Raw genomic sequence first — 25510 nt, 5'->3', positions numbered from 1 at the left:
AAGGTTGAAATATCCTGGAGAATTTTCCCAGCCTATCACTTTTCTGCCTTGAGATATTTCTCTTGATTGGTCAAACAGTACTTGGGGCAGTCAGTAACATTAGGAGCCATTCATGGAAAGAGATTCTAAACCCCTTCAGTCATTTAATCCTCTAAAAATCTCTACTCACAAGAAATTCATATCAAACTAAAAAAAATAATGATTTTTTTCCAGGTTAGAAATGTCAAGTATTTTGAAGTTCCTAAATTTCTTTCATATTAGTAAAACGAATATATTTGCAGCATTAATCCCATCTAGCTTTGCTCTCAGTACCTTCATCTGTAAATAGGAAATAAGTTAGAATAATTTTTCTTCAAATTGAATATGTGTCAGAAGCACCTGGTGGGTTTGTTGCAATGCAGATTCTGGGTCACACTCTTAAGAGTGTCTGATTCAGTAGGTCTGGGAAGGGCCACAGAATTTGCCTTTCTGACAAGGTCCCATTTAATGCTGTTATTGCTGGTCTGGGAATACACTTGAAGCGCCACTGCACTAGAAGACATCTGTTATATTTTGACTTTAAATAACTGTTTTTTACAGTGATTCTTTGGTGGAGAAAAGGAAACACTTGAGTTCAATGTTGAAAACCTTTATAAATTCACATATTTGGAATGATCTGGTTGTTTTGTTCCGTTTTGTTTTTGTATAGATAGGGTCTTGCTTTGTTGCCCAGACTGGTCTTGAACTTCTGGAATCAACTGATTCTCCCACCTCAGCCTCCCAAAGTGCTGGAATTACAGGTGTAACCAACCATGCCTCTCCCCTAGAGTAACCTAACTTTTGACAAAAGCAACATTCTACTTCCGTGGGAAATGAATGAACATTTAAAAAGCTCAAATTAATCAGTCATCAGATAAATGTAAATTGAAACTATAATGAGATACCACCGAGGTACCCATCAAAATGGTTTTAATCAACAATTTGGTCAAAATGGTTAAAAAGATCAACAATATCAAGTGTTAGTGATACTTTGGAACAACTTTAATTCTTATACATTGCTAATGCAAGTAAAAATTGCTACAACCACTTGAAGAATATTTGGCAATATCTACTAAGGCTGAACATAAGTATACACTACAAATGAACAATTCCACTCCTAGCTATATACCCAGCAGAAATATGCACACATGCTCACCAAAACATGCACAAGAATGTTCATTAGAGTATTATTCATGGTGGTCAGAAAATAGAAACTCCCCAAATTCCCATCAACAGTAGATGGATAAGAGACAATAAGATATTATTTATCAATGAGAATAAACCTGCAACAATATGAATAAATCTCATAAACCTGGTATTGAGTGAAAGTAGAAAGACACAAAATAATACATACCATATTCTATTCATGTAAAATTTAAAAAGACATAAAATTAGTCTATGCTATTAGAAGTCACTTTTTTAATAGGGACATAAGTGTACTTCTATGACGCTGGTAAACGTTTCTTGATCTGAATGTTGATCAGTGATAAAAGAAAAACTTAGCAAATTTAAATTACAAAGAACTTACCTGAGCATTCATTGTATCATCAGACCTCCAGTGGCTAGCACTTTAACAGAGGGGGCAGGAGAGGGGATTTTTATAAAGCGGTTGTAGAAGTGAAACAAAGAGAACAATTTTGATTGGTTAAAATGAAAAGTTCCTATTTAGAGGTTATTTGGTGGTTTCTGATTGGTTCAGTTTTCAGTTTCCATTTACTGTTTACATTGGGCTTTGGTATAGACACACGGGAATTTAAAATGCCAGAGCTACCCTAGTCTAGTGGCTTCCAAATCAGAATTTTTTTAGTATGACAGATATTTTTATATTGTGAAAATCCAGTGAGCTATACACATGTGATATGTGTACTCAGCTTTTTATTTACATATAATTTTAAAAGATTTTTATAAGGTTTGTTTTAGTTTCCACTCAGGTGTTCAATTTGGTTCATGTGTCTCTGTAGCTCCAATAATCCCTTCTGCTTCAGGTGAAGTCCATTTCTTTGTTGCTCTTCCACTTCTCAGACCCCTCTTTTTTTTAAGTTAAGAAATTATTTCCTTATCTGTCTCTTGGCCTTTTCCTTCTAATACTTTAATTTCAGAACCATTTGTATATAATCCTATGGGTTTAAATACCATATATAATGGCAAACTTCCAAATCTGATCTTTCCTCTAGACTAAATATCAGTGTTTACTTTCTCCAAATTTGCTTCTCCTCTAGCCTCACCCATCTCTGTAAATGACACCACCTTATTCAGTTGTTCAAGCTGAAAACCTTGAAGCCATCCTTGATCCTGCTTTTCCTCTTACCATTCACCATCCAAATCCAACAAGTCCCATTCATTCTTTAACCACTCCTTTCTAATGGGGATACCATACTCTCATGCGTTTCACCATTACCTAAACAAAACTCTTGTAGGCTTTTAGCTGGCCTCTGTGCTTCCACTCTTGGCCCCAACGTAAATTCACACTGTACCATTTACCTGCTTAAAACCCTCCAGTGGCTTAGCATAACCATTAAGGATACACTCTGAACTTCTTACCCTAGTCTACAAGGCCTTACAAGATCTTCCTGCAAACTCTTTACCTTGTTTCACTTCACCTCTGGCCATTTGCTCCTGTTAGTATCCTTCCATCATTAGGACCTTTACACACACCGTCTACCTGGAATTTTCTTTCCCCCAAATCTCTGCCTGGCTAATCTTTCTTGCTAGTCAGGTCTCTACTCTCTTAGAAAAGTCCTTCCTGACCACAGAATTTATAATTGTTTCTCAACCCCTGGCCACATAAATTCTGTGGCCCCAGTCACTCTCTATCACATTGTCTTGCATAAATATTCTTCATGGCACTTTTCATGATGTGACATTTTCTTGCTATGTCCCAGCACCTTGCACACATTAAGTACTCAATAAATATGTGTGTTGAACTAATTAATGAACTGCAGACCTCAAGAGAATATAAAACACAATCTTATCCCCACCCCTGGCTTCTGTGGAGAAATATGCTGGACTCTGCTATTCATATATATATATATATATATATATATATATATGTCATATATATATATGTCATATATATATATATATGACAGCTGAACAGTACTCAATGGCTGCATTTCTGGGTGTCACAGTGAGACTTAAGAGGCAGTAAGTCATGAATTCAAGGAAAGAAGGGCATAGGCAGGAAGCTTTAGGCATGCTTCATGTGCCAGTGCAGAATCAACAGCAAGACTAAGAGGTAGTTTGGGTAACTGTAACTCAAACGTTGTGAAAGGTCCTCAGGAGAAGCACCTTGATGTCAGACCATTATTGGCTAATGCCAGAGAGCTTTAATATCTTTTCTGTTTAGGGGAAGAACCAATCTCCTAGCTTGGGGAGCATGGGGGCCCCAGTATTATAGTGCTTGAGGACAAGTGGCTAGATTAGGAAGCAAAGAGTAAAGAAAAGGATTTGTGCTTACAAAGGCAATTCTGATCCCTAGATGATGACCACATATCATAGAGCACAAAAATTGGCAAACATATGTTTCATTTAAAAGAAATGGACCTTTAAAATGGAATATAAACCTGCAATGTATGTATCATAGCTAGAGTTTTCTACCCAACCCATTAACTCTTTTTTTTTTTTTTAACTTGAACAGCAGGAAGGCCTTTACGGCAGGTCAAAAAAGGGAGATTTAACTCACCGTATGTATCTAGTTTTCACTGTCTCACTAGGCCAAATCCCATGGTCTTGGCTACCACCCCCTTAGTGGCTGCAGCACTGAGCAGCACTGCAGTTCTGTTACACAACTTCACTCCTTCCCCATTCCACTGCTGTGGGTCCCTGACAAGCTGAACTGAGAAAGGTAACAATCAAAAAGTCATCTGCTCCCCAGAGCAGTTGATGCAAATAAACCCTATGCCACTGTGATGTTATTGGGACATAAACCAACAAATAGATGCTGTATTCATACCCTTCTGGAAGTGGAAACGTGTTCTAATTAAAGCAGACACACAGCTCTGCAGACACAGCCAGACAGCAAATGAAGGGGCTGCCTGCCTAATTCCTCAGCTCCCAGATTATGGAAATGCTTATGTGACTTACATAAACTCACCTGCAACTCAGTCTCCACTTTTAATGAGTGGACTTTCTGCCTCTCTAACCTCTAAAAGGTATGTATACAAGGAATATGAAATCTTAGAACTCACTTAGTTAATTCTCCCATCCAAGAAAATAATCTCTTACAGCATTCCTTATATAGCCTGCCTACCAGGGATATTGAACAAAAGCAGCCAAACCAAGTTTGGGGTCACAGATGGTCAATCCCAGAAATCCATGAAGGAGCAATAGACTCAGCATGTCATTCCAGAGAGTTATGGACCAGCAACCAGGATCAACTTCGGAACCCTGGCATAGAGAAGGTAAATAGAGCCTGATGCAATGTGAAGTATTTGCTCCCTCCCTTCCTAGACAAATTAGCTTTTGTCTGGAAATAAATGAATATATAATGAATTTAGGATGCAATTATATCTTCTATTTTGGAGACAAAGTCTGGTTTGTGGCTCAAACTGGAGTATAGTGGCGTGATCTCAGCTCACTGCAACCTCTGCCTCCTGGGTTCAAGCAATTCTTCTGCCTCAGTGTAGGAATAAGAATAAATAAAAGGCTTCTCTTCAAAGCTTTCCTCTTAGTTCATTATGAATAAATAATATTCATACTATTTAGAAAAGCCCAGGCAAGTCTTAGGTCACAGCTTATTCCCCCTCCTTATTTGGAAATGTTATTGCTTCTCTAAGCACTCCTCAAGTTACTTCCTATTTTCCTTTGTTCTCCTCTGCCTTTACTTTTTTAGAAAATTTCCAAGTTTTTAGCCAATTGGATCAAGCATAGAATGTGAGGTCTCATTCCGGCCGATGGAAACTAGACACAACAGTAGGGTGATTGCATTAGGTTATGAAAGTTATAAATATCCCTGTCTCACTTGTTCAGGTGTGCTCTCATGGCAAGACTGCCACTGAATTGCACCCTTCCTGCAGGAAGTAAACTAGCCTTGTTGAGTGATCCATTGTCTGGGTGTGGATTTTCCCTGATGTTATAAACCCGTTTCCAACACTCAGCCTCCCAAGTAACTGGGACTACAGGCATGCACCAGCACACCCAGCTAAGTTTTGTAATTTTAGCAGAGACAGAATTTCACTATATTGTCCAGGCTGGTCTGGAACTCCTGAGCTCATGACCTGTTCATCTCTGCTTTCCAAAGTGCTGAGATTATAGGCATGAGCCCCCACACTCTGCTGCAATTATTTTTGATCTCTAACAAATCTATACTAAAAAATGATAACTCAGTGCAAAATTAAGATAAACAATTCTTTAAATGGGTTGCTTGAAATGCCCTGTAGACAAAAATCATTTGTTCACTTTTGGCTAATTCCCACCGCCAAACTGTATTTCCACATTGGAACAAAGCTGGTAGAGCCACACATATGAGGAGCCACAAAACAAAATTACAGATGAAGAAGAGGAAGGGTAAAAATGTGTCTGAATAGTTGAGGTAGTTTAAAAAAAAAAAGTTCTCACATTTGTTTTACAGTCTTCCCAATAAAAGATAAAATGCATGTTCTTTCTTCTTGAATTTGGGCAGGTTTGTGACTGCTTTGACAAGCAGAGTATGATAGAAGTTATCCTATGTGACTTCCAAAGCTAAATCAGCCAAGTCCATTTAGCTTCCACCTGACTCTCTTGGAATACCTGTGCTGGGGGAAGCCAGGTGCCAGGTAAGAAGTACAGCTACTCTGAGACTAATATGCTTGAAAGACCATATTCAGGGACTCAGGTCAACAGCCTTTGCCCTGCTCCCAGCCAACAACCAGCAACCACTGCCAGTCATGAGTAAACCTTCTGAAACATCCAGCCCATTTGAGCCTTCAGATGACTGCATATCCACTAACTACCAACTACAACAGCTGACAACTAGCTGCAATTTCACGAGAGCTTCCAAGCCAAAATTACCCTCACTTCCTGATTCACAAAATTGTGAGCAAAGTAAAATGCTTGTTTTAAGTCCCTACTTTTGGGATAATAAGTAGTAGCAGTAACAGGGAGATTTATATTATTTAACTAAAAGACATTGTTCCAAACCCAGATTGTTGATGGTAGAATACCTATCCATTAACTAGCATCACAAAGCATCCTTAATAAAGGCATCTCTCTGAATGCCATATCCAGCCTCTGAGTGAAGATCTACACTGGAAGGTAAAAAGAACAATGACTTCCAGGCAGCATTGTCTTCCCTACTTTGAGCTGAACTCTGTCTCCCTGTAACTTTCACCCATCTGTCCTAGTTCTGCCTTCTGATGCCTGAAAAAGTCTTCTCTCTTCTTCTCTGTGACATCAGAAAAGATTATGCAAATATAATAGGTCAATAGAAAAAGAAAAGCCTTCTTTGTTCACAGGTCCTTTGAAGCATTAAGACATTAAAGAAGTGTTCTCTCCTGAGTTCTCCCTGGGGGTCATAACATTTACACATTCTTTGCATATGTACTTCTGTGCAAGAATGGAGAAAATGACTGTATGTAAAAAAAAAAACTTTTATTACAGATATTTTTTTCTTTAATTGCATTTGAGATGCTCACTGTCAGGCCTTCATGTGCAAGCCCAGACCCAAACAGTCTGAAGTTACAGAAAAGAGGCTCACCCCTACATTGCTTGTCAGCTATTTACTTGTCCAAACTTTCTATAAAATACTTTGATAATATAAATCAATAGCCTTTAAAACAAGCTCCTTCTATAACTCAGAAATTAATGTCTACCATCTAAATGTGGAAATAATCAGTGAAGTGTACAAAGTTTTATCTATTATAATGTTCATCAGAGCATCAATCATCATCGGGGGAAAAAAGCAACTCAATGTATTTATGTATTTTGATAGAAAACTGGTTGAATAAAACCTGGTATATTCATGTAATAGAGGCTCTATCTAGACATTAATTGTCTTGTGATAGAAAATATATGATAACAAAAAATATATAGAGATGATAATTTATATGAACAGGTTATAAGATATATATATGTTTTATATATATTAGAAATATGTAAACATATATTTTATAAATATATTATTTTATATATGTATATAAAATACATATTTATATATAATTTATATATTCATATTTTTTCATATATATATTTATATATACATATATAATGTACATTTTCTATAATTTTATATATATAGGTTATATTTATATAGAGAGAATGTTATGTCAATATTCTTTTTAATACAAAATTTAAAAATCCCACCAAAGTATTTGTACTGGCAATGTGCAAACATGGAAAATTATGACTAATTTGTATTTTTTTCTTTGTACTGTTTTATATTTTCTGAACTTTTTGCAACAACCATTTTAATTTTGAAAATAGAAATATAGACATAGATGTACAGATCCAAGAAGACAGGTATAATATTTTGTGAAATTTACTAACTATTCAAATTCTATGTGTAAACAAAAACAAAAAAGTCACTTCATGATGAAAAACTATTTGATAAGAAAGAGGATAGAAATAAGAGGAAACAAATGAAGCTCAAAGGAATCACAGGTGCCTGAAATGTGTCCTTTTTGGAAGGGGACTGAGTAATAGAGTAGAAAAAACTCTGAACAGAAGTCAGAGTGTCACAGTTATTCAAACTGGAGTGACTCCATCTTGATTAAGGGCTGGGTATAATGAGGCTGAGACCTGCTGGGCTGCATTCCCAGAAGGTTAGGCATTCTTAGTCACAAGATATTTACTTTAAAGGGAACAGATTAATAATGTTTACTAAATAGACTCAAGATTTCACAGATCCTGGAAATGTCCTGATGTTCCAATATCTTAAGGACAAAGCTAAGTTTTGCTTTAACTAGATAATAATAGAGATTCTTGTGAAATAAAAAGATAGTAATAGAGATTCTTGTGAAAGTCAGTAGTCACACAAAAGTTAAGAATCCTTCCTCACTAGCCCTTGTAATAGAGCACACTTTCCCCTTGATTTTTTTTTGTAGCTTTGTTATCTTACATATAAATAAGCATTATGCCTAAGGTCGGGCATTCTCTGGAAGGGCCCTGCTCTATGGAGAAGCCATTATTTTGTTTCTTTATTTCTCTAATAAACTTGCTTTCCCTTTACTCTGTGAATTTGCCCCAAATTCTTTCTTATGCAAGATCTAAGAACCCTCTCTTGGGGTCTGGATTGGGACCCCTTTCCAGTAACTAGAGCACACTGGATTTAAACATAGTTCTGAGGCTGACTTGCTCTATGACCCAGAAAAAGACACCTACTCCAGGCCTGAGTTATCTCATCTAAAAATAAATGTTATAGACAAAAGAATATCTCATTTCCATCCAACTTTAAAAAGACAAGTTTTTCTGATGAATTAAGCTATGATTCATATTTTAATGATTTTAATAGTATTATGCAGGTAACACTACAACTAGAGTTGTCAGACAAAATATGAGACATAGATTTAAATTTCATGTAAATAGTGAATAATTTTTCAGTATATGTATGTCTCACGCAATATTTGGGACAAACTTATACAAATTTTTTTTTAATCAGTATAGAACTCCTTTTACAGGCCACATACACTCAGCACTCCCCTTTGAGAAATGTTTATGCTAAGAAATATAAATATACTAAAAGATTTGTTTATCTGAAATTCAAATTTAACTGCATTTTCTGTATTTTTATCTTCTAAATCTGGCAAATCTGGCTTAGTTTATACAATTTACTGTCATACAATGTTAAAGTGAAAGTATAGAGTTGACCCTTAAACAAAATGGATTTGAACTGTGTGGGTTCACTTACAGGTAGATTTTTTTCATCCAAATGCAAATTGAAAAATATAGTATTCATAAGATAGGCAACTCCAGACCTTTCACATAGACAGTTCCTCAGGGCTGACTGGGGGACTTGAGGATACATGGATTTGAGCGTGGAGGAAGTCCTGAAACCAAACCCCTAGTATACCACTGCGAAACTACCATACTTCACTCTACCCAAATTATCTTAATATCTTATTTCCTTTCTTGCTTACCTCTGACATCTAGTCTCATGTTAAATTGTGAGTAAAAGTGTTTATCCTAGGAGAACCCATTTTACAGTCATGTCAGACATTGAGGCTGCCCAGGAAGAGCATGGCCTCAACTTAAAGCCAGGGTAGATCTTGGAGGAGTTGCATGTAGAGACTGTACTCCATGTAAGGGCAAGTTCTCTTGTGGGGGGAGATCTGAATGGCCACCTGTCTGGTTCCCACAGCTCCTCAGGGGGTGAGAAACATATATACTCAGGGCCCAAAATCCTTTCTCTCTTCTGCTTGATTGCCTTCCCTGAGAAAAGAACTACTTATTATCACTTAAAGCAAGGTCAACAAACTTTTTTTTAAATTGCATTTTAGGTTTTGGGGTACATGTGCAGAACGTGCAAGATAGTTGCATAGGTACATACATGGCAGTGTGTTTTGCTGCCTTCCTCCCCTTAACAAACTTCTTAAAGGGACATAGAGTAAATATTTTAGGTTTGGTGGATTACATATGATCTCTGTTATATATTCTCTTTAAAAAAAATTTTTTTTAAATATAAAAACTACCCTTAGCTCCAGCAGGTCATATAAAAATAAGTCATAGTCGAGATTTCACCCATGAGTCATTATTTGCTACTTCCTGATTTAAAAGCCTTTTGTTTTCAAAGTACATTTATGTCAATAAAGTCTAAAGATCTAAGGTAATGGAATGAAATTCTCACTTCTTGCTGTGGAGCTTTGGGAATATGTAATTATCAGGAGACAAAGGAGACATCTCTGATTTACCCAAATCTCAAAATTGTTAGTAAAGAATATTGTAAATGCAAGAAATACAAAAATGAAAGCCATAGCCTAAACTGGTCTTTGTTAATTTTATGGTCAGAAGAGAATATATAATAAGCACCTACTCATTCAGTGAATACTTGGTTAGTTTAGTTTACCAAATACATGGTTTTCATTAAAAAATCATTTTATTTTTTATTTTAAAATATCTGAGACTTTGTTTATGAAAACTTTAAAGTTACCCATACCTGCTTGTATCTTAGAACTATCCAGATGATGAGAGAGCTTTTTTGATTAATATTTAGCTTGTTTTTCAAGATCAAGATGTAATACCACTACATCCATTAAAGAAAACCTATCCCCAAGCCTGTAATCCCAGCACTTTGGGAGGCCGAGGCGGGTGGATCACGAGGTCAAGATATCGAGACCATCCTGGTCAACATGGTGAAACCCCGTCTCTACTAAAGATACAAAAAATTAGCTGGGCATGGTGGAACGTGCCTGTAATCCCAGCTACTCAGGAGGCTGAGGCAGGAGAATTGCCTGAACCCAGGAGGTGGAGGTTGCGGTGAGCCGAGATCGCGCCATTGCACTCCAGCCTGGGTAACAAGAGCGAAACTCAGTCTCAAAAAAAAAAAAAAAAAAAGAAAAAGAAAACCTATCCCAACCCCAGCCCTAGAAAAGTGCATTGTTCAATTTAAACATCAGTTCAGTCCTTTAGTTGCTTTTCTGACCCTCCTTGGGAGTTTTCCTCTGTTTCTTTGTAGCACCCATAAGTCAGATGGACCAAATTGCATCCTTGTCAAAACCAATTAGCTGTGACATCTTGACCAAGTTACTTAACATTTCTGAGGTTTAAAAGGCCTCATTTGAAAATGAATGTAAAATCACCTACCTCTTTATTTTTATTGGAATGCATAAAAATAACTTATGAAAAGTTCTAGTATTGAGCCTAGCATGTAATGTATGTTTACTAAAGGAGAGCTGCTTTAATTATATCCCCCCATTGCTTAGATCACATTTTTTAATTGTCTCTTCTTACCAGGTGGTTAGCTCCTTCAGGACTAGGATATGCTTTATCCGTCTCTGTATCCCCGGCATCTGTCACATAGCAGGCCTTAGTAAAGATTTGTTGAACTGAACAAAGCCATCACACAGACCTAAACCCATTAATAAGGCTCCTAATAGCTTTATTGGTACATTTTTTTAATGCATACTTTAAAAAGCAAGACTGCAGACTAGTTGATATTGGATTTGTCCTCAAAAATTTGGAGCTACTGTACTTATACCAAAAAGAAAAAGAAAAAGTTACAAATAACCATAGGGAACTTGAAATTGGGTCACTGCTTGGAGAATGCTTTATTATCGGTGGATTAAAGATGAAGCAGGTCCCTAATTGCAGCTTTAACTTCCACATGTCAGTGTCAGCACTACTCAGGGATAAACTTCTAAAATGATAATACTTTGATTTAGTATTAGACTTTACCATTCAATGCACTTTGTTACCTATTATTTTCTTTTATCCTCACAATGAGCCCAAGAGGGAGAGCAATTTTACAGATGAGCAAATAGCAGCACAGCAGGTTAAGTGACTGACAGAGGGTCACAAAGTGATTTTAATAGCAGAGCTGGGCTCCCAGACAGGTTTCAGACTCCTAGTCCTGCACTTATTTCCTAGGACAAGGGTGTTCCCTTTCCAAACTCACAGGACAGGTCTCCTGGAGGAACTGATGCCAGCACAGTGCTGTTCAAGTCTTGCTGAGTATTCAATAAATGCCTGGGGAGGGAAGGGAGGAAGTGAAGAAGGAAAGAAGGAAAGAATATAGAAAGGAAGGAAGGAAAGGAAGGAGGAATGGGAAGAAGAGAGAGAGAGCAAGTGTATTAGTCTATTCTCATATGACTATAAAGAAGTACCTAAGACTGGGTAATTTATTAAAGAAAAAGGGGGTGTAATTGGCGAATAGTTCCACGGGCTGTATAGGAAGCATGGAAGCATCTGCTCAGTTTCTGGGGAGGCCTCAGGAAACTTACAATTATGGCAAAAGGTGAAGGGGGAGCAAGCACTTCACATAGCTGGAGCAAGAACAAGAAGCGGGGAAGGTGCCACACACTTTTAAACAACCAGATCTTGTGAGAATTCTACCATGAGAACAGCACCAAAGGAAAAAAATCTACCCCTATAATTCAGTCAACCTTCACCAGGCCCCACCTCCATCACTGGATTATGATTTGAGATTTGGGCAGGGACAAAAATCCAAGCCATATCAGGGAAGAAGGAAGAAAGAGGGAAGAAAGGAAGAAATGGAGGGAGGGAGACAGTATATTGGAAGGAAATTTTTAATGTAGCCACCTATCATGTCTGGAGAATTGTGGTGAGAGCTATTCAGATATTTTAGTGGTAGCTACCTCTTCCTCCATCAAAATTTCATAGTCAGGTCTGGATTACAGCAGTGTCAAGATGGCTAAACTATATGCTAGACAATTATATGTAAAGCCATGTTTGCCAATCTTGCTAATGAGCTATGAACACATAAAGCTTGATGATTCATCATTAATTTATAAAGGCCTTGGTCACCATTTTGTACTAAAAAATTTCTGTCTCTACATATAATTAAGTCATTGAGGACATTCAAGGGTAACAATGAGTCCAATAGATGGTCTTTTTATTGAACAGTACTTTACAGTTTACAAAGCACCCCTACCAAAAGACTTTGATCTTTCTTAGGTCTTGATCCCTTTGAAAAGGTAAACACTGTAGACCTTATTTTCAGATAAAAGAAACAATGAATTATATACATACACAAACACAATTTTACATACAATTCAGGGTAGATGGGAGATGGGAATTCACATACATTTTTAATAAGATTTCACAGGAACCATTAAAAATCTATCATTGATAAATTACATTATTTTACACTGATATTAAATGATGTATAGCTTTGTGAGGTAGGTAAGCATGTATTATTATCTCATTTTATACATGAGGGAATTAATAACTCAAAAAACATAAGTGACTTATCTAAGGGAAAAAGTTAATTAGGCAGAACTAATACCATCTCTCCTAACTACTGGCCTGAAGCTCTTTCCCTGTATTATGGTGCCAAAGTTATAGGTGAAGACATAAAAATTGTCCCAAGAAATGACTTGACTTCTCCAGATATGAGTTATTTCAAGAAAGTAACAGCACCCCCCTTCCCTGTCTCAGATGCTATTTAAAATATTGCTCTATAAGACTCCAGAGCATTTTAACAATCACCAAAATCTACATTGCCCCAAAGTCCTAATTGAAATGCTGATCATGGATATTCATAGCCATCAGCCTTGAATTTATAACCACTTAATTCTGTGTGAGTAATGGAAGCATTTTCGAAAGGTTAAAAAAAAAATGTTAAGGCAGGTAAGTGCTAAAATAGGAGTAGGGGAAAGGGAGGTCATGGGAGTGCAGAAGAGCCAGGTGGAAGAATCCAGGCCTAAGGTGTGCTGTCATGTATGCCTGGAGGCAGTGAAGTACCCGCATGGTCAGATTCTGCCAACACTTTAAAGGCAGAGCCAATCATTTGTGAATGAACAATAATAGGTGTGAGCAAAAGGGCAAATTAAAGTATGCCTTCAAAGTCTTGGCCTGAGCAATTAGAAGGTTGGAATTAGCATTAACTGAGATGAGAAAAAAGGGGATCCGGAGTTCACTTTTAGACACGTGAAGTTTTATACACCTGTTAGATATGCAAGTGGAAATGTCTGAGAGGTAATTGATATTCAGTCATGATCTGCATAATGTTTCAGTCAACAATGGACAAACTATATGAACGTGGTCCCATAAGATTACAATACCCTATTTTTATTGTACTTTTTCTATATTTACACACACAAACACTTCTGTGTTACAATGGCCTACAGTGTCAGTACAGTAACAGGCAAGCCTTGGAACAATAGGCTATACCAGATAGCCTAGGTGTGTAGTAGGCTCTGCCATTGAGGTTTGTGTAAGTACACTCTGTGATGTTTGTACAATGACAAAATTACTTAATGATGCATTTCTCAGAATGTATCCCCATTGCTATGTGATGAATAACTATACTTTTAAGTATAGAGTTCCAAGAAGAGGCCTGCACTGGACATAAACCTTTGGGGACTATGATATATAAATGGTATTTAAAGCCATGAGATTGCATGAAGTCACCAAGTGAATGAGTATAGATGATCTATGGCTCTTTTTCCCATTAGATGCCGATGTTTTGAAATGTAAGCCTAATTTCTTTTCTTTTTACACCTATAACTCAACTCAGTGTTTTGCACATAGAACAATAGTCAATATTCATTAAATTAAAATGAATTAACCTGACATGACAGAAAAAAAAAGAATGGGTATGCAAATCTATAATTTGAAATATATGGGGCATGTGTGTACATGCTCTTTTATCTATGTTTTATCTTCTCCTCTGTCAATTTGAAAGCAACAACTTGATGTAAAAGTCTTGAACTGCTTTATTTCCTTTGGTCTCTGCCAGAAAAAACAACAGAAACAACAAATCCTGATTTCGTACAAAAAGCAACAAGACTGAATTTTTTTTTCTTCTCTAATTGCTTCCCCAGCTACCTTTCCTAGATTCTTAGGAATTAGTGGTAGGAGAGGCACAGCTCAATTGGTTGTGCAGAGCTGAGCTGCTCTGAGCTTCATTAAGGCCTCAGCAAGAAGAGGGCTGCGGGCAGAAGCCCCTGCGCTATCCCCCTGACTGCTCAGGAGGTGTTCATACATGTCAAGGTCAGCCAACTTCTGTCCCCACTGTGTTGACAGAGTCATCCACATGCTCTCCCTTTTCACCCTAGTTAAGTAGAATCCATTAGCCTGGATGTGTAAGACTGGATTACATTTTACCTCAGCTTGTTCTATCCAGTATTTTCCCACATGCAAATGTATTTTTTATTATTTTCAGTACTCGTGTAAATTATACACCAAGACAATGTAAAGATAATGGGCAAGGCCAGCCTTATACATAGGAAACATAAGCTACCACCCACATGGAATAATTGAAGGGCAAGTTCTTCCTCCAATTAATGCTTGAAACCCCGTTATGATTATTTTATTCCTCTCTGCTCAGTTTTCTTCCCAATACATCTAGTTTGAGAAAGATTAAATGATTTGAGGTAAATGAGATTTAGCATACTTGGTCTCTAATTTCTTAATTGATTAGCTTGGCCAAGTGCAGGTAGAGCTAGACCTTCTAACCTTGGGAGAAGAGAGGATATTTAAGGTGGGAGTTTAAAGGTTAAGAGGGTGGGCTAGAGAGCCTGGAGGGGATTAAAGATACTACAACCTTTAACACACAGTTTCATCAGCAAGCCCCTGAAAGTGGGAGTGGTGAGGCATTTTCAAATCCTGGATCAGGTTCTTAGCTTTCTGTGGTCACACAGAAGGCCACAAGGGCCAAGCAGGAGCCACTGACTAAATCCAGAGAAGAGCCCTGCAAATGAAAATCTCTCCTATCGGTCTTCAATAAACCCTCCCTGCCTTTCTTATTCACTGATGAAAAATGAGATTGGAGTTATCTGTTCTTATCACCTTTCTCTAAAATGAAATTAACTCTTTGCCACGTCCATCATCTTTTGTGAAAACAAAGCATTTAACAGAATGAAGCACAGTTTATGAATTAAATGTTCCCTCTCTAATTCTAAAGGTTCTATCAGATTGTTCTTCAGGGAAGAAGGAAATCTAGTGTGAAGAAAGAGGTCCTTCTCTTTCTCTGCTTATCCTCAGCCTCACTTTTCTGTAGAATTTCCCCACTCTGCTGCCGTTCTTTCTCCCAGGTATGCTTGCTTGTCTTCCTTCTTACTTGAAGTTTTCAGAAGAATACTATTTGGCCTTTGCTTTCAATTTAATCTGACAACCACCACCACCTCAGTTATTCTATCATAAAGATCTCATGCCAGTTAGAATGGTGATCATTAAAAAATTTGAGACAACAGATGCTGGAGAGGATGTGGAGAAATAGGAACACTTTTACACTGCTGGTGGGAGTGTACATTAGTTCAACCATCGTGGAAGACAGTGTGGTGATTCCTCAAGGACCTAGAAATAGAAATTCCATTTGACCCAGCAATCCCATTACTGGGTATATATCCAAAGGATTATAAATAATTCTACTATAAGGACATATGCACACGAATGTTCATTGCAAATGTACAATAGCAAAGACCTGGAACCAACCCAAATGTCCATCAATGATAGACTGGACAGGGAAAATGTGGCACATGGAATATTATACAGCCATCAAAAACAATGAGTTTGTGTCCTTTGTAGGGACATGGATGAACCTGGAGACCATCATTCTCAGCAAGCTGACACAAGAACAGAAAATGAAATACCACGTTCTCACTCATAGGTGGGTGTTGAAAAATGAAAACACATGGACACAGGGAGGGGAGCACTACACACTGGGGTCTGTTGGGGGGAATAGGGGAGGGACAGTGTGGGGTGGGGAGTTGGGGAGAGAGAGCATGGGGAGAAATGCCAGATATATGTGAAGGGGAGGAAGGAAGCAAATCACACTACCACGTGTGTACCTATGCAACTATCTTGCATGTTCTTCACATGTACCCAAAAACCCAAAATGCAATAAAAATAAATAAATAAAGATTAACATTCCAACCCTCATTTCTATTTGTGGAATGATAAACTCCCATGACTGTTAAAGGTTTTTCAGAAATCTCACCAGCTAATCTTACCATCAATCAATATTTCCCAATCACCAGTAAAGTATCCTTCTTAGGGCTATAGTGATGAAAATACAAGATTCTGCCCAGAAAAAGTCCACAACCCAGGGACAACTGTAATGAATACACACCTCCATAAAGGTGTGAATAGAGTGTTCTTGTTAAGATACTCTTCCTGAGCAGCCTGGAAATAATTTTCAAGGGAAGATATATTTGATCAATATCTGATGGGATGAGCAGGACCTCCATAAATAGAGAAGTCCATGAGGAACACATCTCTCCAGGTTGGAGGAAGAGCATGTACATAACACCGAACAATTGAAAAGTGCTCTGTGTGGAAAAGAGTAGAAGACGTGGTGACTGTAGCCTAGAGGTTATAGGCTGATGCAGCGAGGGTGGTCGAGGAGGCTGAAGAAATGTGTTGGGTTAGAGAATTGAAGATCCATACATGCTGTGCTTGAGTACAGATTGTGAGCAACCAGGGCCAACAAAGGCTTTTAAGCTTGGGGATGACATGACCATATCTATTTTTTTCTTTGAGAGAAGTCTCACTCTGTCTCCCAGGCTGGAGTGCAGTGGTGCAATCTCAGCTAACTGCAACCTCTGCTTTCCAGGTTCAAGCGATTCACCTACCTCAGCCTCCCAAGTAGCTGGGTTTATAGGTACATGCCACCATGCCCAGCTAATTTTTGTTGTTTTGGTAGAGACGGGGTTTCGTCATGTTGGCCAGGCTGGTCTGGAACTCATGACCTCAGGTGATCCACCCACCTCAGCCTCTCACAGTGCTGGGATTATAGGCATGAGCTACTGTGCCCAGCTAACCATATCTATTTTTTTTTTCCTGACACTTACTTTTTTACTGTAACATCATTTTCCTTTTCAGCTTTTCAGTACTTCCTTGTAAAATAAGATGTACAATTTCAAATTCTAACTCTGGATGTTACAATACATTTCCTTTTCCTTTGTTTTCTTCTTTTTTTTTTTTAATTGTACTTTAGGTTCTGGAGTACATGTGCAGATCATGCAGGATTGTTGCATAGGTACACACATGGCAATGTGGTTTGCTGCCTCCATCCCCCTATCACCTACATCTATTTTTAAGAGGATTATCATGGAGGAAATATAAAGTATTATGCACAGTTGGAAAAGACGGACTTCTGGTATACCAATTAGGAGGAAGCAAAAATCAGGGAGAGAGGGTGAAAGCCAGAACTATACTCATGAACAAATGTGATGGGATGAAAGTGTTCCTCACATGGTTTAGTCAAGACCTAAAGCAGCACCAAATCTATCTCAAAATGCCCTGTTGACAAAAGAATATGTGTGTGTGTGTGTGTGTGTGTGTGTGTGTGTGTGTGCATGCATGACTCTTTGCTTTCAAATCTAAACCAGTATTTAAATGAACTTTGTTCTAATGTGCCTCATACTTGAGTTTTACAGTTTCCTCTTACTTTAATTTATCTACTTCACAAATACCTGTCCCCAGTATCTCAAAGGCCAGATGGCTATATTTTAACCAAAAAGTATTTTTCTTACCTAACAGAAACCGATTTTTAGGGCTGACATTACTGATAACAGATGTTGAAGCATTTCAACTTACTTTTATTCCCTTTTCTACCCAAGATTTTAAAATTGGTTTTAAAAACATTTTATTTAGTTTTTTAGCCTCAATATGTTTTCTTAGCATTATTACTCTTTTTCTCCCCATGTATAATAAAAAAATTAACAGCTCCTGTTACTGTTTATTTCCCATCTGTTGGAGATGATATAAAATTTCAGATACGCTTTTAAAATACCTAGAAAACATGCCAAATATAATCTATTAGTATACTAAACATTACGTTTATTGTATATATTTTATGTCCCCCTTCTGGCTAAACTATGCATTATTATAGCATGAGTCATCCTGTTTAACCTATTGTAATTTTACCACATTCTACAGTGCCACTGAAATTGAATTAGAACATCATGTATATACATATTTATAGTAGAGTATTTGAACATTTTCCATCCTTATATAGAAACTGTATTCTATCTTTCTTTTCTTTTCTTTTTCTTTTTGAGAAAGAGTCTCAACTCTGTTGCCCAAGTTGAAGTGCAGTGGAGCGATCTCAGCTCACTGCAACCTCCGCCTCCTGGGTTCAAGAGATTCTCCTGCCTCACTCAGCTCCCTGAGCAGCTGAGATTACAGGTGTGTGCCTAATTTTTGTATTTTTGATAGAGACAGGGTTTTACCATGTTGGCCAGGCTGATCTTGAGCTCCTGACCTCAGATGATTCACCTGACTCGGCCTCCCAAAGTGCTGGGATTACATGCATGAGCCACCATGCCTGGCATATTTTATCTTCTTAAGAACATCAAAACTGAAGTTTATAAGCATGTTACATTCATATGTAAAGCAAGAAGTTTAAGAAACTCAGCAAATAAAACAGCAGAGATCCTATGGTGCATTTGTTTAAAATTTTTTCTTAGCAATGCAATTCCTGGTTATTTGAAGCTGTAAGTAAAAGAATAATTGCTGTAAATTGCCTTGATAAAAAATAAATGTTACCAAATGTTTCTTTCACTTTTTCATGTCATCCTTACTCCACACTATCCCTGTTGAATAAAAATAAACTCTACAGAAACTTAAGGGATGCTGTCTATTTACCAAAAGATTGGCACTGAAATAATTACCCTTTGTAGTAGATCTATTTTTCTATTAGGGAACTTCAGATGTTCCTTAAATTAAATTTCAAGCACACACTGTTAAATAAGAGAGAGGAATACTAAACTTTTACAAATCTACTAACACAAGTAGATGCTGCAGACACAGTGTATTTTTCAGGCATTCTCAACCACTTGTGAGAAATAAATATACACAGAGTTCTATTTCTTGTCACGGAAGCTTACCTATCCCCTTTCCCACTATCTTAATCTTATTTCTACTCTATTTTCATTGATGCTGAAAATGGTTTTATTGAGCTGTCAAAGATAATAATGATAAGTTAATCAAAATAAAGTTTGTTTTATTTGCAGTTGTGCTACATACACTGTTATATATCTTGCTTGTTGGGGCTTCTGGTATAGTTCTATATAAATGAATTCACTTTGATTAATTATTGCTTGATAAATCAGTACCCAAAAATTGATATTAAGAGGAAAGAGAAAGCCTTAGAACACGAGTATTCTGGATTAACTATGTACCTCTATTCAACTATCAGCTAGATCAGAGAGTTCTCAGAAGATGACCCAATGAACCCTTGTGGGCCCAAGACCCATCAGGGGGTCTGTGAGGTCAAAACTATTTGGATAACAATGCTAAGAAATCATTTTCCATTCACTCTCATTTTCTTGTGAGTATACAAAAGAGTTTTCCAGAAACTATCTGGCATGATATTGCAACAGATAGAATGCAGAAGTGTGAGAATTCAGTTGTCTTCTATTAAGGCAGACTTTAAATATATTTTTAAATTTTAATAATTAGAAAAATATCACACTTCTCACTAATGTAAGAAGTTCTGGAAATATGATTTTTTTCATACAAATATGTTATTTATATTAGCATGTAATTTATTTTTAAATAAATTACACACTTTAACAATTTCCATTTTAATTTCTAATACTGTAAATATTGATTGATACAACCCATATAAACAAAAGTTATTTGAATTTTCGATAATCTGTAAGAGCATAAAAGGGACCTTGAACCAAAAAGTTTGACAACTAGTGACTTAGCTTGCTAACTAATTTATCTATGTTAAACTCATGAAGCAGAAAGAGGGAAAGAGAAAGAAAAGGTCAAGATTGCAAGACTCTTAATACTGGCTTCTCGAATGCCCAGGAATTACTCATATTGTGAGCCTTAATTTGAATCTCCATTGATTTGATTTTCAATTTGTACTGAATTAAAGTTAATTTTTCCTATTAACATAACCAGACTGAATCAGTAAGTAATAATTTTCCATAGATTAGATCATGCCATCCCAAGAGAATAAAGTAGGAAAGAGAATTAACATTTCCTACTATGTGTCAGGCAACTTATAAATGGTAGGTGGTCAGGAGCAAAGGCTCTAATTCTGATTGGTTCACATCTGGCTCTGCCACTCACTAGCTGTGTGGGCTTGGGCAAGTTATTTGGCCTCCCTGTCTCCATTTCCTCATATATAAAATGTATTGTCTCATCAGGTTGTTTTGAAGAATAAATGAGTTATTCCACATAAAATTCTTTCAATACTGTTTGGTATACAAGAAGTCCTAAATAAAACTTTAGTTTTATCTAGCTCTATAATCATCACAACAACTCTAAAAAGAGTATTATCCCCTTTCATTGGTAAGGAAACAGAGGGTCCAGAGGTCATGTAATCTACTCAAGCTTATGTAGGCTGCAAGTGATGAAGGTGCTATTTAAATCTACATAATGCAAAAATTCTTTCTTGCACCAGACCAGTGGTTCTCAAACTTAAGCTCACATCAGAATCACCCTACACTCATAGTTACTGGGACAATATTTCTAGGATAGGAAAAGGGATTTGCATTTTGAATACTCTCCCTAGTGTTGCCAACGCTGCTGACCCAAGCACTATGTTTTGAGAACCTCAGCCCTGGAGACTACATTTGGTCACCATGAACATTTGCACCCATAGTACCATCCTTAGTAGTCTCACCGTGCTCTACGATGCTCTCACTTTGCTATATCATGGTTCTTTCAGTAGTACTCATTTTCCGGACCTTTTCCATATTCCTACTTTAATGTAGGGACAATAAAAAATTATGATTACTTCCATAAATTTTGAACTAAAAGAAGGATCTTACCAAAGAGGATTGTCAGACACTGCTTACACTCATACCTTCTAGAAGGGATGAAAAAAGAAAATGTAGCTAATTGGTACTAAGGAAGAAGTCTCCCCTGTCCCAAAGCTCAAATTTTCACTATTATTTGCCTTAATAGAAACTGGAGAATAGCCAATAAAAGATCTCACCCACATGCCTTACTTTTATTCCTCTTTCATAAGTGACCTAGGAATAGAGAACAAGTTTAGCAAGGAAAAATAAGTGGGTTTTCTCCTGAGAACTCATTATTGGAACAAGCAAGTGCTATTTCTAAATTTTGTGAAATTCTTAGATCACCATGGCAAAAACGTGGGAGTTAAAACTTAATCTTTAAAAACAAATCAAATTGAAGAACAGTCACTTTTGTCTGTTGAGTTGTACTCAATAATAGAAAATCAGTAATCAATTGGAAATTGGCAAGATAATAACTGTAGATAAGCCAGTGGGTCAAGATGCATATGTTGTAATATGTGGAAGTACACTTCTAGTGTTCTCTGCTCTATTTTAGACGATTTAGGTATGAGTGGGAAAAACAAACTGTTTCTCCTACTACACTCTTTCAATACAGAATGCTTCTGTGACCAAATGCTTGGGAATTTTTCCCCAAACACCAAGAAAACAATCAATTATGTGGTTAACACCAGCTAGGATCCTGTAATTTAATTCAATTCTAACACTATTTACCTGGAGATAGCATCAGTCCCACATGACTGCCCCCTACTTCTGATGCCAATTGTAAGTGCAGGTTCCTCTGTTTCTGACTGGCTGGCTAGAAATTGGGGTTCTCATAACCTGCTCCTTGGGTTCAATTAATTTGTTAGAGCAGCTCACAGAACTCAGGGAAACACTTACTTATGATTCTCCATTTATCATAAAGCATATTACAAAGGATACAGATGAATTTGCCAGATGCAAGATGTACATAGGGTACAGTATGGGAAAAAGGGTGCAGAGCTTCCATGTCCTCTCCTGGTGCACCATCCTCCAGGAAGCTCCATTGTACAGCTATATGAAAGCTCTCTGAGCCATCTTCTTAAGCATTTAGGAATTTTACATCAATATATGGACATGATTGATCAAATTATTTGCCATTGATAATCAATGTGACCTATAGCTCCCTCCTGTCTCTGGAAGTTGGGGGGGTGGAGCTGAAAGCCCCAACTCTTTCTAATCACTCCTTGGTCTTTCTGGTGACCAGCCGCCAGCCTGAAGCTATGTAGGGGTCACCAGCCACCAGTTATATCATTAGCATAAAAAAGACACTCTTATAACTTAGGAGATGGTAAGGTTTTAGTAGTCATATATCAGGAAATTAGGAAGAGGACCAAATACAGTCATGTGTATTAATGGGAGCACTTCTGATAAATGCACTGTTAGGTGATGTCATCGAGGCAACATCAACGAGTACATTTACACAAACCTAGATGGTACAGCCTACAACTCACCTAGGCTGTATAGTGTAGCCTATTGCTCCTAGGCTACAAACCTGCATGGCATGCTACTATCCTGAATATTGTAGGCAACTGTAACATAATGGTAAATATTTGTGTATCTAAACAAAACTAAACATAGAAAAGGCATAGTAGGCTTATGCCTGTAATCCCAGCACTTTGAGAGGTGGGTGAATCATGAGGCAGGTGGATCACAAGGTCAGGAGTTCAAGACCAGCCTGGCCAATACGGTGAAACTCTGTCTCTACTAAAAATACAAAAATATCTGGATGTGGTGATGTACACCTGTCCCAGTGACTTGGGAGGCTGAGGCCGGAGAATCACTTGAACCCAGGGGGTGGAGGTTGCAGTGAGCCAAGATCGCACCTCTGCATTCCAGCCGGGGTGACAGAGCAAGACTCCATCTCAAAAAAAAAAAAAAAAAAAAGGGTATAGTGAAAATACGGTATTATAATCTTAAAGGACCACTACCCTATATAACTGAGAAGCATGACTGTAAATATTTTACAAAATGAGAAGACTCAGCCTTGGTGCAGAACTCAGCTTTAATCAAGAAGAAAGCAATGCCAGTAATGGGACTTGAGGAAGAAATTGATGTTCTGTAACCTCATAAATAGAGGAAGCTGGACAGATAGGACAATCACTGTTCTTAATCAGAATCACAGGTCCAGGGAAAGAAAGCAGAGATAAAAAAAAAAAAAGTACCACATGCTGAGTATTTTAGGCTCCTTTTCACTTTGTTCTAAGGGAGAGAAAGTCCTCTGAAAGTCATTATTTCTTCTCTCTTCCTCTTTCTTATACTCAACTTCTAATTATCCTCCCTTCTGCCTTTGGATTGTTGCTGATCTCCAAGAAGTTGGGGAAAGAAGTGACAAGGCTTTTAGATAACAGTCTAATTTCTAGCAAAAAATAATTGCAAGTCTTCTATATGAAGAGAAAGATTTTCTACTGAGGGAAGAAGAAACAAAAAATAATGACTTTGATGCATATTAAAAGATTTGAATTAGATATTTGGAAAAATTATACAACTATTAAAAACATTTGCTGCTACTGAGGGTATCAATGTAAGGAATCTTTTCAAGGCTACAACAGAAAATGTTATCTCTATGAGGAACACTCATACCTAAACAGAGAGGGTCAGAAAATTTTCTAATCCTATGATACTATGAAAATAGAAATTGAACATTAAAGCTATGCAAACTAATATTTGCATAGTATTTGTCAATGTGCTGAACAACCATCTATTAAAATAGATATCAGGACAAAGTCAGAAGGGAAATATCTTTGTGGGCCTTAGCTCTAGATTTCTTAAGGACAAAGATTCTGTTTCAGTGTGATTTATCCCAGGTCATGCTCAGGTCAATATTGCTTAATTATTCCTTCTAAATGCCAATCTCCATGCTCAGGTCAATAATTACTTAATTAAAACCTTCTACATGCCAATCTCTATGCTAGATATCCCTGATACAAAAATGAATAGGACAGAGTTTCTACCTGATGCGTCTTTTGGTCAGCCAGATGTTCTATTTCCCCTTAGAGGGGTACCTGTTTTCAGCCTATCTAGGAGGATTTATGTCACATGAAACCTCTTCAGGTCTCTGCCGTTCCCAGACATAAGGAAAGTACAACTAGAGTACATCTCTGTAGAAATATGCTTCCCCTTTCCTTCCCAATTCATCTCAGCTGTACCCAGTATGCTCTAAAAAGGGTACTATAAACCATAAATTCTTAAACCCATCTATAAGGGCATATCTAGGCAGGAGAACTGCCATTCAACTGATATAATAAGCCTCCAGGAATAAGCTTCAGTGCTTGACTGTTACAGTAGTCAGCAAAATCCACAGATTTAATTACACCCAAGTAATTGCAGAAAAGATCATCCATTATTCTAACTACTCTGAAAAAGAAGAGCCCATACCCTGAAATGACTTTGTGGTAGCATAAATGGAGATCTATTCATTAGGACCATAAAATAAAATGGAAATCTGTTTTCTTTTCGGAGCAATGTGATTACCATCACCAGTAATGATATTATGGAAGGAAAAATATATTGTCTGCCAGGACACACACATTTTCCTTTTTGCCTTTGCCTTTATTTCTTCCTTTGAAGTGACCATAGTAAGACCTGAACAACTTGGGATCATCCCAAATGATACACCCTTGTGCCCAGATTTGGTTCCTTTTAAACAAAAACATTCAGAATCCCCAACATACAGTCACTTCTCTCCACCCATTCTAAAAGCATTTTGGTTTTTATTTTTTAAACTCCTTTGGTTGTATTCATAGTATGCAGATTAAAAGATGAGTGCAGCATTATTACTCTTATAGAAAGACTGATTTAAATTAGAAATGGAACTAGGTATTGAGGAGTTACAGAGGCTAAAAAACTAGAAATAAGGTTTTAGCAGGAGGAGGCCTAGGTATTTGATTTTTTTTTTTTTTTTTAGTAATATAAAAGGAGGATTTGGAGCAAGGATTATAAAGCAGGAGTAAGTGGTTTGAAGAGAAAAAAGAATAAGGTGATATATGGCAAACCCAAAAGAAGCTTGTATGTTATTTCATTTTAATTAGGGATTTAATATATTTGTGAACACTGAAATTATAATGAAGCAGAATAGGACTAGACAGAATAGTAGTTAAGATTTGAAAATTTTTAAATTATTTTCCTAATAAAAATGTGACAGTTGATTAGGGATA

The sequence above is a fragment of the Callithrix jacchus genome, chromosome 8 (assembly GCF_049354715.1).
Source record: "Callithrix jacchus isolate 240 chromosome 8, calJac240_pri, whole genome shotgun sequence".
NCBI lineage: Eukaryota > Metazoa > Chordata > Mammalia > Primates > Cebidae > Callithrix > Callithrix jacchus.
This window is presented reverse-complemented; position numbering follows the sequence as displayed.